Below are 12,114 nucleotides of genomic sequence, written 5' to 3' on the forward strand. Positions count from 1 at the left end.
ACTGTCCAAAGACATGCAGTTTAGGTTATGTTAAATTGCTGTGTATATGTTGCCCAGCGATGGCCTGGCATCCTGTCCTGGTTGTATTCCTGCCTTGTGCCCTATCACTGCCGGGATCGGCTCTGGCTGCCCCGCGACCCTCACAGGAATTGTGTGTTTTGAAAATGGATGGATGGGTTTGCAGACGTGAAGTGTGTTGTAGTACATTAGCACTTTGAGTTTTGTCTGATGACTCATGTATTGCACAAAAGGTACAGGTGTTTTCTCAATGACAATTGTGCCAACACATTGAGAGTTGCGAGTAATGTTTTGCAACATGAGTGAACTGGACTCACCAATTGAGTTGAAGCAAGGTGAAGGTGTGCATAGTCCTGCAGAAGTGGTTCTGGGATGTTAGCTTGAACCTCGGATCACTCTGTGCATGCTTTCGGTCACAGTGTATAAACGACTGAGAAACTGTAGTGAGAGATCCTTCTCATTATGAAAGTACAGTACATATTACTGTACCAGTAAGACTACAGCACTTACCGGTTTCCATCTCAAAATATCCCAATTATACCTGCAACAGTATAACAGCTCATATTTGATTGAACCCATTGCTCACTTGTTAAATACATTGCCTAAAAGTGTTAATTATTTCAGAGATAGTACTTCAAGAATCACTGTTAGTGTTTAAGCATTCAGAAAAACCTGAAAATTGTCACGAGTGGCAGTGAACAGTGGGTCCAGGGGTGTCGCAAATGGGAAACCCCACCATGCTCTCCCTGGCTTCACCATCAGGATTTATTTTGCCTGGGGCCCCCACATACCCTAGAATCACCTCTGACTGGGTCGCATGAAGTCTCGCTATGCCATCCCAACTGAGTTACACTCACTTATTTCCCCCTGCAGGTAAGGTCCCAGGACAGACGCCACCAGTAAATAAGAAAGGTCTTATTCTAGTCCATTAAATAAAATTCACCATGTACAATACAACAGGGGCAACTAGCAGGGCACCGTTCCCTCGATGTTTTTTTTACAATTAAAATTGCCTTTAATCACCTGGGCAAAAATAAAAATACAGAAACCTATACAAAAGCTGAAAATATAATAAACTATACTAAATTCCCAAATAAAACTAAGCCCAGACAATACCCCCTATATTCACAATCAAAAAACGTATGTATGAAACGATGGAGAATGGCGAGAGAATGGTCTCAATTACACAGTCCCAACCCGGCTCGGCCTCCGGTTCCGTCCCAGGCTAGAGATCCTCACAAACGAGCAGCTCGTCCGCACAAGCAGCCCCAATCCAGGACAAAGAGCAGTCTCAGGAGGAGGACACGCTCGCTCACTGGCAAGTGCTGCGATCACAAGCTCACAGGGATATTGAGTGCGTCCCTCTCACCCGTCCGCTATGTGCTTCTCCCTCCGGCTGCTGGTCCGGAGCCCCAAAGTGCCGTCTATCGCCGAGAAGCTGGAAACCGCAGAACCAAGAAGGCAAGTCCAGGAATACAGTCTTGTAGAAGCCAAGTCAATGTCTCTGGCCAGTAATAGTTCCTTAGATCCTCTTGTCGCTGTCGAGTCACTGCGTCCAGCGGCTAATGTTTCTCCAGGCAGCTCCCGATCTGCAGGGACCCGCTCCGACCCTGCGAGGAGTTAGTGCCTACCGGCTGGCACCCTCACAGCCGATATCCTCTCCTCTGTAACCCGTCCCGCAGTCACTGTCCCTGCTGGTGCTCCGCCGTGCCCCTTTGTTCTGGCAGGGCAGCCTTTATCTCCAGCTGAGTGTCCACAGGTGTAGTGGCCGTGAGGGAAGGCGGCCGCTGCTCAGTGATACAGGTGCGCCGCATCGGGGATCAAAGCTTCTGCCTGTTCAATAATAGTGAATATCAATAAAAGTCAATCAATCAGTGAATACAATCAATGAAAACAAACAATTTGAGAACATGACTCAATCAGTGAATAATTAAAATTAAATCAAATAAACAATAATAACAGTATAAGTGCAATAAAGAATCACATGGAGCCTTGGTACAGTCTGTGATTAATGCAACACTGTGGAGTAGTGCTTAGGGCTCTGGACTCATATTGTGGGTTTTGGGTTCAAATCCCAGGTGGGGCAGTGCTGTTGTACCCTTGAGCAAGGTACTTCACTTAGATTGCTCCAGTAAAATACCCAGTTGTATAGACCAACTCTGCCTCCTCCAGAACCGCTCCTTCTCATCCCTGGCACCTAAATGGTGGAACGACCTGCCCACCGAAGTCAAAACAGCAGAGTCCTTGACCTCATTCCGGCACTTACTCAAGACGCATCTCTTCCGACAGCACTTGTAATATTAGTCCTCTATCCCTGCTAGATAGCACTTCACAGTTTTATTATGCTTCTCGCGTTCTTGATTGTTTTACTCCTTGCTCCCTTTCCCGTAGCCCTTGACTGTGACCCTACATCTTGACAGCACTTAGCTTTCACTGTCAAGGATGTAGGAAGTCACTTACTGTACTTGTGTAAATTGTAAATTGAAATTTGTAAAATGTATTATTTTGAATTGCTGTTTTAGCTAAATTTAATTTGTAATGATTGATTGCCTTGTAGGAGGAGTAGAATTAGACACACGGAAAGGAACATAGAAACTCGCTGCCTAAATCCCACTGCTATTTATAAAATCACTATCCTCTTGCCAAATGCTAGCTTTATCAAAAGAAGGATCTGCAGATGAATTATTAAATAATTTCAACAATACACTAAGCACTGCTTTAGTAGCCCCATTAAGGACACGACAAATAAAAACCAACAAAACACTCACCGTGGTTCGACGAACAACCCGCGTTTTCTTTTTAATACAATAGCGACACTTACTAACCAGAAGGTAAAGCCTTCAGAGGTCATCCCCCCCAATTTCACCTGTAGTGACTTCGTGGATCATTTCAATAGCAAAGTTAACAGCATTAGAAAACAGATAGAACAGGAAACATACACAGATTTTATAGCTGACACATGCAGTCCTTCACAGCCCCTGCCTACCTTGGACTCGTTTAACGTAGTAAATCACCAGGAATTGGTCTCCTTAATTACTAAAATGAAAACAACAACCTGCGCACTAGACCCTATACGCACTAAACTGCTAAAACAATCTCTGCCATGAATTATTCACAGAATACACAATATTATCAATGTCTCTTTATTCTCAGGATCTGTTCCTGAATCATTTAAAATAGCTGTAATTAAACCACTTCTTAAGAAACCCAGTGTCGACCCTAACCAACTTAAACACTATCGACCTATCTCAAACCTTCCCTTCCTTTCTAAGGTTCTAGAGAAAGTAGTTGCAAACCAACTGCAAGCTTTTTTAACCGATAATCACCTTTATGAAGAATTTCAATCAGGCTTCCGTTCCGGCCTGAGTACAGAAACGGCCCTGTTAAAAGTATTGAATGACGTGTTTCAGTCCTCCAATGTAGGGCACACCAGTGTTATTATTTTATTAGACTTAAGTGCGGCTTTTGACACAATCGACCACAAAATCTTGATACACCGCTTAGAAAACCGTATTGGCCTATCTCGCAATGTGCTTTCATGGTTTAAATCATATCTGTCAAACAGACTCCAATATGCACAGATTAACGAGAACCACTCAAATTTAACTGAGGTTAAGTACGGAGTCCCACAGGGCTCAGTCCTCGGACCTGTACTTTTTTCATTGTACATGCTCCCTTTAGGTGATATCATTCGACGACATAATATTAACTTTCACAGTTACGCAGACGACACACAATTATATCTGTCAGTAAATCCTAACAACACCATAGACCTAGAAAAATGAATCTGCTGTCTGTCTGAGATTAAAACATGGATGACAAAAAAAATTCTTATGCTTAATTCTGACAAAACAGAAGTCATAATTTTAGGAGACAAAAATCGAACTGTTCATCATTCACTAACAAAACTGAGTAATGATAACTTTAATTTCTCCCCTAAGGGGATGGCATGAAACCTGGGTGTCATCTGTGATCATAATCTATCTTTTGAATCACACATTCAGAATGTGTCGAGATCTTCCTTCCTCCAGCTTAGAAACATTGCTAGACTAAGACAATTCCTCTCGTTACAGGACACTGAGAAATTGATACACGCATTTGTTACATCTAGATTGGACTACTGTAATGCCATTCTGTCAGGCAGCACAAACAGAGCTATTTGTGCACTTCAGTCCAAAATGCTGCTGCAAGAATCCTAACAAAAACATAAAAACATGAACACATCACTCCAGTATTGGCTTCTCTTCACTGGCTGCCCGTGCACTACAGGATAGACTTTAAAGTGCTCTTATTAACATGTAAAGCACTAAAGGGACTGGCACCTCCCTACCTGTCTGATGAGGCACAACCCATCCCAGAAGCACCTCACAATGGAGGGTCAACGGGGCATCCACACCCAAGGTTTGATGAGCCATCGCAACCCAAAGCCTGTTGATGGTCCAAACCCTCCACCCCCGATGGCCAGCGAGAGGCCTCCTCCACAGGGAAGACCACAGCCAGCAGCACCGATAAAGAACTTTCTGATCTCCTTGCTGCTGTAATAAGTATACTGCCTGGAGGGGAGGCAACCATTAGGCCTAGGCCCTAGGCCGTGGACCCCCAGAGATTCATTTTCTCCTACATGCCATTCTTAGGAGTTTTCTTGTTTTTCTCTCCTCCGTTCCTAAATGCTTTATTTACTTAAATGTTCACTCACTTTATTCTAGATCATGTAAAATGTTTACAGGTCTATATTTGATTTTATTGTATTTATGTTTTTTATTTTGCTGTACGTTTGTTGTATGTTTACCAGTCTGTAAAGCACTCTGTGGCTACCCTGCGAAGGGCGCTATACAAATAAAAATTGATTGATTGATTGATTGATTGATTGTACTTCACTGTATTTTTGCAGTTATGTTGTAAGTCGCCCTGGATAAGGGCGTCTGCCAAGAAATAAAAATATTAATAATAATAATAATAATAAATGGGTACAAATGTAAGTCGCCCTGGATAAGAGCGTCTGCTAAATGACAAATAATGTAATGTAAACTCTGCCACCTACTGTTTGACATGTTAAATAGATAAATTCTGTGATCAAATTGCATTTCAACGATACAAACCAAGACCAGTTAGAGGAATTAAGAATTAAATATTTGAGACCCAAAGAAAGTAGAGATTAACTTTAAAGCTTTCCTTTTATACAAGTTAAAATGGTATTTCCACAACACAGTCCTTAATTCCTGTCATTTCTTTGGGGATTGTGTGCTGGAAATAAATCACATTGACCATTTATAATGTGCTCTTTTTAGGGGTTTTAACAACTGATACAGAAAACATTGTCAATAATGTATAATATCCTTACAAAAATGAATTATCTATAGCTGTACTTTAAGATTTACTTGCTTATTTATTTGGTGATCCTATTTTTGAACCCAGAAACATTGTGGAAATATCTCAGGTTCATGTTTAACTTACAGTTTCTCTGCTGTTCCTATGGATGTTTTACACCATCCCCCTTAAAGTATTCTTTATTTATTAATATGCTGTAAATGCATTGTTTGCTAGGGCTGTTAAGAGGGACATGAAGTCTTTGAAAATTGATATGTTTCACTGACTATTCAAAATGTATCAACACTATTTTCCTGGAAATTACACAAAATTAAAGGTGAAAAATGCACGTTACTGAGACTAATGTGTTAATATATTTCTATATTGGATAATAATAATCATAGTAATGCAGTAAACTAGGTATTTTGAATAGATGAGTAATGCATTACATGCATTTGCTGGCAGTTTGTAATAGCAGGACTTTCTTTATGTTTGTACACTTATGTCCTCATTACTGGCATATTCCACTGAGGAGCTGTTTCCAATTGTCAACGGTGACTGTTGGGGTAAAATTGCCTCCTATGTATTGTATATACCCACTGTATAACTGTTAGAAAATATAGGAAACTTTCCAGTAAGTTACTAGTTAGGAACTGTGAGTTATTCATAACTTTACTTATTATCTATGTCTTATGCACACTGCTGAAATAGCTTGCAGAACTGCTTGTAATCCAAGCAGCTGTGGCAGACACAAAACATGTTGTTCGTACAGTATGTGCTACATTTTCCCCTTCCCGAAACACAAATATATTATGGGTTACACACATCCTCGGACAATAACATTCCCACGAGGCATGACATGTGCACCTGCTTGTGGGAACACTGCAAAATCAGTACTATTATGGTGTGTAACTACATATCGGGACTGCCCCGTAACTATCACTGAAGATGTTTGTTAGACTGTATAAAGGCTGTGTGAAACTTTCAATAAACTGAAGATAAACGAACAGACTACTTCTGTGTCTGTGCATTTTTCTTCCCGAGCGCTCGTCTCCTGCTGAAAAGTCTCCCCTGTAGCTGAAATGCTGACTGACCTGACTGCCCGATTCACTGGGATCCGAAGGGCTGCTTCAACTGAAGCGTTGTACCTTAACAGTGACCTTGACAGATTTCCCTTCAAATAACCGAGATGTTTGATAGAGTCAGAGGGACATTAGTTATAGAATCAATAGCAAACTGTGATCACAATATGGTCATCTTTGAGGCATTCTTTCTAGAAACAAGGCCCAAGTCTAAAGCAATGGTCTACAATTTTGGCGACACTTGGAAGAGGTAGACTGGAGCACACTGGATCAGATTCAGTTGAAAATGGATGGGTATATTTAAGAATATACTACTTGAGGCTCAGGAGAAATTTATACCAAAACTTAGCAAATTGAGGACCAATAGAGGGATAGAGGGATAGAGACTAAACAAAATACAAAGAATATGTTGAACTGCAAATAGATCTTAAGAAAGGGATCAGGAAAGCAAAGAGGGAAATAGAAAGAAACATAGCTCTATAACTAATGCAAAGAGCTTTTTTCAATACTACAACAGCAAGAGGTCAATAAAGGATGAAGTGAAACAGATAGAGGGCAAAAATTGAAGTATTTTGGAAAATGAACAAGATATGGTAAATGTTCTAAATGAGTATTTTAGAGGTTTTTACAAAAGAAAAAACAGATAACATGCCACAGGATAATAACCAGTCCAGTCAAACCCTAAGAGAGATCAGGAAAAATGAGGTGGAGGTACTACAGGGACTAGCAGAATTAAAAACAAACAAATCACCTAGGCCAGATGGTATATTTCCAACAGTACTTAAAGAAATGTGGGAAATTATTTACAGGCCGCTAACTCAAATATTCCAAAAGACACTTAGAACAGGGGATGTGCCAACTGACTGGAAGATAGCAAATGTCATACCAATCCACAAGAAAGGGGACAAAACTGAGCCAGGAAATTACAGACCAATCAGTCTCACCTGCATTACTTGTAAAATGTTGGAAAAAATGATTAGACAGAAATAGAGGAGCATTTTAATGAAAACCATATTCTTGGAGATAGTCAACATGGGTTTAGACGAGGCAGATCATGTCTTACAAATGTATTAGAGTTTTTTGAACATGCAACTGCAGCTGTAGATCATGTGAAAACACATGATATGATATACGTACATTTTCAAAAAGCTTCTGATAAGGTTCCACACCAAAGACTGATCCTCAAATTGGAAGCTGTAGGCATTCAGGGTAATGTAAGTAGTAGATTATGAACTGGTTGATGTAGAGGAAACAGAGGGTGTCGATTAGAGGAGTTGCTTCTATCTGGAGTGAGGTTGTTAGTGGAGATCCACAGGGATCAGTGTTAGGGCCATTGCTTTTAAATCAAGGGCAGTGATGTTCAGACTGTACGATGCACTAGTTAGAGCTGATGTCCTACTGAGATGTCCTACTGAGAGACTGAGGAACTGAACCTTTTCACCCTGGAACAGAGGAGACTACATGGGGACTTGATTCAAGTCTTCAAAATCATGAAAGGCATCGACCACATCAAACCAGAGGAGCTTTTCCAGATCAGCAGAGACACAAAAAGAAATTGGGCTTCAAAGCATTCAAGACGGAAAACAGGAGACACTTCTTCACACATAGAGTTGTCACAATCTGGAACAAACTCCCCAGTAGGGTTTCCAAAATCGGGGGAAAATTCCAGGCCAGGGTTTTTGGAGTTTAAATTTCATAAACCCTGGGTCCCCGGGGCATCTGTGATTGAAGCCAGATTATCTCATAGGCATATAAATTGAATAAATAATCAAAATGGAAACAAAATTAAATAAATAAAAAACACACTGTTAGACACATCAAACGTATGCTTGAACTCCTCGGATCTTAGTTTTCCCCCTTATTTTAATCATTAAACTACAACCTGGCCATATCATCAATGTTATTCTAAATAAGTAAAATAATACATGTCATTTTTGTGTCTGTATTTTATGTGAAGCTAAAATTAAACACGAACTCAGTTCATTCACAGAGTTATTATGTATTGATCATTTGTATGAACTGAAGTGACCTTGTAGAGCCCCCAGCTGTTTGCAATACGTTGTTTGCATACTTTTTGCATTTGTAGGAAGTAGAACCAAACCGAGCTTGGATCAGAACATTTTTTTTGAACTCCTCGTATTTTGCAACAGTGCTCAATTATATTGTAGGTTACGGAATGAACATCAATCTTCTCACCGAATGAAAAAACACAAGAGCTCACTGAGGCTCTGTGCACGCAAGTATGATTTTTGTTGGTTTGTTTCTCAGCCCCGGTTTTATACCCATGCCAAACCCGGGCTTGTGAGATTGACAAATCGTCCGGGTTGCCCGGGTTTTCGGTACCACGGGTCCCCGGGCTGGAAACACTACTCCCCAGTGATGTGGTTGAAGCTGAAAATTTGGGAACAATTAAAATCAGACTGGATAGGATCCTTGGATCACTTAGTTATTAATGGACACCAAACGAGCACGATGTGGCAAATGACCTCCTCTCGTTTGTAAACTTTCTTATGTTGTTATGTTAAATATTTGAAAAAGATTTGGAAATGCTTGTGCTCTGTGCAACGGAAATGATAACAGTGCTACTCTTGGGACAAGAAAAGGTTCACATATATGTCGCTTATGCTCACAATGTATTTAATTTACCAGCAATTCAATGAATTGTGCACTGTGCGGTAGATATACCAGATCACAGAGTGTGGAGGGGGTGATGTGGGGAAGTGTGGGCCCCTGCTTTGGACCCTGGGGCCCTGCAGAGGTCTGCGGCCCGGTGTGGGTGCCTAGGCTGGTGTTGGTGCCTGCTGACCACTGTCCACCCTTGACCAGGAGACGGCGCTACAATCAGGCCCTATTTAATGCATGGGATTACCGGCGCAGTTCTGTCCTATCAGAGTTGGTTTCTCTGCTTGAAGGTGGGACTAAGCAGACTGACAATCCAGAGAGCCTTTCACGGGTTCAATTACTGTAAAGACAAAGCGGGGGAAAGTAATAGCGAAGTTTGGAAACAGGACGGACATCAGCTCTCATCTCAAGAACCCCGATCCTGTGCTGTTGCTTCAGAGGAAACACTGCGCTGATCTAAGAGGATTTCACAGACGCAATGTCTCATTTCAAGGGATATATCAAAACTGCAAGCGCCTTGCTTCAGTCACTGCGTGAAAGAAGCTGCAATCTGTGGCCCGAAGGTGGACATTGCATTGCGCATATATGTCACTTTCCCAGTTGCGTGGCTGTGCAGGTCGCTCTGTGTGTAACCCGGCCTGTGCAGAACAGGGCGCCTCTACAGTGGGGCTGACAGACTGAGCGCTCACTCTGAAGCCCTTAAAGCACCACCTGGGTTTTGGTGACATCATCAAAGACTTGGCTTCCTGAAAACCCAGAGGAAAACACATGTAAGGTAGGCCCTCTCTCTAGACTTACAGCCTTGTATTGATGAATAGGGTTGTTCCGCTCATTTTACAGGAGGGGGTGCCAGCCTACTAGCTCTGCTGTTGATCGGGAGTTACAGGCCACTCGTGTGTGTTGTGGACTTGGACTGAGGGACACTTGTGCTGCTCGTTGCTTGTTGTGTTGGCGCTGATGTGATAAGCCATGCAGATCAAATGTTGATCCTTAATGATCAGTAGTGCGACTCTTCACCAGCAAAAGACAGCATCCAGGGAAAGCCACGCTGCCCGCCTCTCAGACTCGGGTCGGGTTGTAAAAGTGCGCAGTGTGAGCCTGGCTGAGGGACTGATTCTTTTGTGGGGCGATGCGAACCGATTGAGTGACTCGATTCAGTGTGTTTGGACACAAATGGAAATTGGGCTTCAAGCCATTCAAGACAGAAAACAGGAGACACTTGTTCACACAGAGAGTTATTACAATCTGGAACAGACTCCCCAGCGATGTGGTTGAAGCCACAATTTGGGAACATTCAGAAATAGACTGGATGTGATCCTTGGATCATTTAGTTATTAATGGACACCAAACGAGCTGATGGGTCGAGTGGCCTCTCGTTTCTGAACTGTATTATGTTGTTCTGATATGTGTTGGGTATGACGTCAGTTGTTGTCAGTTGCATACGTAACAGTTGCTGGAATTCGATTCTGTTTGCTCTGTGGATATTGCCTAATTAGAGCTGATAGTGTGTTTGGAGACGGAGTCGTACGGTTGATTGATTTTACCTCTGAGTAATTTCAGTGTTCCCGAGAGCCTTTTGGTTGTATTGAATTCAAAAGCATGGCAGCGATTGCAAACTTCAAGTTTTGTCTTGAAGACTCCGCAAGATTCAGGTAGGCCGTTTCATTAATCTATCTTTTTCTTTTCATTGCAGCAGGGTATGTATAGCCTACATTTTTTTAAATGACATATTGTGAATAATAATGTTCTTCACCAGTACAAGATCGTGTGAATTGCTCCTAAGCATAGGTGTGTAGCTACAAATTGAACCATTATTCTCGTTTATTGATTACTGTATGAGAGGATGTGAATATGGTGAACTGGATATGGTATAAATACAAAATAAACCTGGGTCATTTCAACGCCGAATGGTAGGGATTTTGAGCCGACGTCTAAAATGTATTGCTTTCATTATTTCGTAATCCTCGGCACAACCAAGACTCCTGTGGAAATGTTGTTGCTTTCAAATTATGTTGCAGGTGTAATTATGTCCCTGATGAGAAGGAGAAAAATGAGCGTCAGTTCCTGCTGGACTTAGAGTTCATCTGTGACAGGCTGCAGAAACTCCGCATTAGCGATGTGGTCCTGGCTAAGGTATGCAGCCCCCTGCTTGTCTAGGAGACCCTAGAGTTTTATTTTCATGTTTTTATATATAAATCCTTCTGATTGAGATGGTTACCTGCATTGTTCTGATGGATCTGTTTAATGCTGATCTTGGACATTTGTCTCATTTGTACTTTTTGTCAACTGCTGTCTAATTGCGATTGTTATTTAGATGACTGTATGTGTGTTACCTGCCTACAATTAAGAAGGCTCCCACAGTGGGTGATGACCCCGAGGTCATTAAGACCCAGGTATGTAGGAGCAGAGGACACGGTTCATGTTTGGGGGGGTGGGAATAATAATTTGCTAGTCTAGTAAAGGGGATTGTGGGTAAAATTGGAGCCCCACTGATGATCTATTTGTAGTGCATTGGTGTCTGGGCCACTGACCTCTACTGATGGAGAAGATGAACTGAGGGGCTGAGTACGCTCACATGCACCCACCTCTCCAGAACAAATAAAAACACGGACTTGGCCGAGGTTTGCAGAACTAACTCTTTTTCCTTCCTTCCCTCCTCCCCCCTTTCCCCTTCAACAGGAGCTCTTCCGCAGGGTGAGTGGTATTCTGAACAAGCTGACCCCACAGATGTTCCAGCCGTGGATGCGTCAAGTGAACGAGCTGACCATCGACACGGAGCAGCGACTCCAGGGTGTCATGGAGCTCATCTTCGAGAAGGCCGTCTCCGAACCCAACTTCTCCGCCTCATACGCCAATATGTGCCAGTGCCTTCTGAGGGTGAGAGAAGGAGGGTGACGGGGAGAGTGAAGTGAAAGAGGGAGGGAGGGAATGGTAGAGGATTGTGAAGATGCTATTTGTGTAAATTTGAACTTGTAAAATGTATTACGACTTGAACTGCTCTGTATTATTGCACTTTGTATTGCTCTTATATTGGACAAGGACATCTGCTAGGAAATAATAATAATAATAATAATAATAATAATAA

The 12,114-nt window shown here is 42.0% G+C and overlaps 1 non-coding gene across 1 annotated transcript; it reads left to right on the forward strand.

Annotated features, from left to right (window-relative positions):
- Positions 1 to 11,513: 11,513 nt before the first annotated feature.
- LOC136723457 (small nucleolar RNA SNORD66) lies at positions 11,514 to 11,590 on the forward strand. The gene has a single exon (XR_010806681.1). It is a non-coding gene; the product is annotated as a small nucleolar RNA SNORD66 (small nucleolar RNA).
- The last annotated feature ends 524 nt before the right edge of the window (positions 11,591 to 12,114 follow it).

Source organism: Amia ocellicauda, unplaced genomic scaffold (assembly GCF_036373705.1).
Source record: "Amia ocellicauda isolate fAmiCal2 unplaced genomic scaffold, fAmiCal2.hap1 HAP1_SCAFFOLD_162, whole genome shotgun sequence".
Taxonomy (NCBI): Eukaryota; Metazoa; Chordata; class Actinopteri; order Amiiformes; family Amiidae; genus Amia; species Amia ocellicauda.